A 1,884-nucleotide genomic window follows, 5' to 3' on the forward strand; every position below is an offset into this window, starting at 1 on the left:
AAAGGCCATAGAGGGCAACTCCATACCAATGGCCATGGGAGGGGGAGAACTCCATGTTAATGCCTGTGGTCCCTTTAATTCTCCTGTTCCATTTCTTCCACTGTTCGTTTTGCACGGTGCCATCCGTGGAGTTACTGCAAGCACCATCCCTGTGTACTGGCCGGGAATGCTGAAAGGTGTGCGGAGAGCACCCCCACCCTACTGCATGTGGTCCCTTTAATACTGAACTATGTACTATGGCCGGTTATAAGAAAACTTCATTTATGTTATGTAACCGATACCCCCATAAACATTTTGGTCATCTGTTGAGCTCCTCGCACCTTTCCTTATATGGTGAAGGGACAGCCCCCCACCGCCCGCCTTTCTAAATTTTGCACATGTGCCATGAACAGCGATAATGCGTTGAACCAGCAACCGTCAGATGTGCGCACACTCATTGGTGATGCACAGCCACAGGGAAGCTGAGGGCACTGTGTCCTGGCAGTGGAGGGGTTAAATGATGATGTCACTGGGCACTGTGTCCTGGCAATGGAGGGGTTAAATGATGATGTCACTGGGCACTGTGTCCCGGCAGGGGAGGGTTAAATGATGATGTCACTGGGCACTGTGTCCTGGCAGCGGAGGGTTAAATGGTGATGTCACTGGGCACTGCATGCTGGCAGCGGAGGGGTTAACTGATGATGTCACTGGGCACTGTGTCCTGGCAATGGAGGAGTTAAATGATGATGTCACTGGGTACTGTGTCCTGGCAGTGGAGGGGTTAAATGGTGATGTCACTGGGCACTGCGTCCTGGCAGCGGAGGGGTTAAATAGTGATGTCACTGGGCACTGCGTCCTGGCAGTGGAGGGGTTGGATGATGATGTCACTGGGTACTGTGTCCTGGCAGTGGAGGGGTTAAATGATGATGTCACTGGGCACTGCATCCTGGCAGTGGAGGGGTTAAATGGTGATGTCACTGGGCACTGTGTCCTGGCAGTGGAGGGGTTAAATGATGATGTCACTGGGCACTGTGTCCTGGCAGTGGAGGGGTTAAATGATGATGTCACTGGGCACTGTGTCCTGGCAGTGGAGGGGTTAAATGATGATGTCACTGGGCACTGTGTCCTGGCAGCGGAGGGGTTAAATGGTGATGTCACTGGTCACTGTGTCCTGGCAATGGAGGGGTTAAATGATGATGTCACTGGGTACTGTGTCCTGGCAGTGGAGGGGTTAAATGATGATGTCACTGGGCACTGTGTCCTGGCAGTGGAGGGGTTAAATGGTGATGTCACTGGGCACTGTGTCCTGGCAGCGGAGGGGTTAAATGGTGATGTCACTGGGCACTGTGTCCTGGCAATGGAGGGGTTAAATGATGATGTCACTGGGCACTGTGTCCCGGCAGTGGAGGGTTAAATGATGATGTCACTGGGCACTGTGTCCTGGCAGCGGAGGGTTAAATTATAATGTCACTGGGCACTGTGTCCTGGCAGCGGAGGTGTTAAATGGTGATGTCACTGGGCACTGCGTCCTGGCAGCGGAGGGGTTAAATGGTGATGTCATTGGGCACTGTGTCCTGGCAATGGAGGGGTTAAATGATGATGTCACTGGGCACTGTGTCCCGGCAGGGGAGGGTTAAATGATGATGTCACTGGGCACTGTGTCCTGGCAGCGGAGGGTTAAATGGTGATGTCACTGGGCACTGCATGCTGGCAGCGGAGGGGTTAACTGATGATGTCACTGGGCACTGTGTCCTGGCAATGGAGGAGTTAAATGATGATGTCACTGGGTACTGTGTCCTGGCAGTGGAGGGGTTAAATGGTGATGTCACTGGGCACTGCATCCTGGCAGCGGAGGGGTTAAATAGTGATGTCACTGGGCACTGCGTCCTGGCAGTGGAGGGGTTA

The sequence above is a fragment of the Nanorana parkeri genome, unplaced genomic scaffold (genome assembly GCF_000935625.1).
Source record: "Nanorana parkeri isolate BGI_ZX_2015 unplaced genomic scaffold, ASM93562v1 scaffold4887, whole genome shotgun sequence".
Taxonomy (NCBI): Eukaryota; Metazoa; Chordata; class Amphibia; order Anura; family Dicroglossidae; genus Nanorana; species Nanorana parkeri.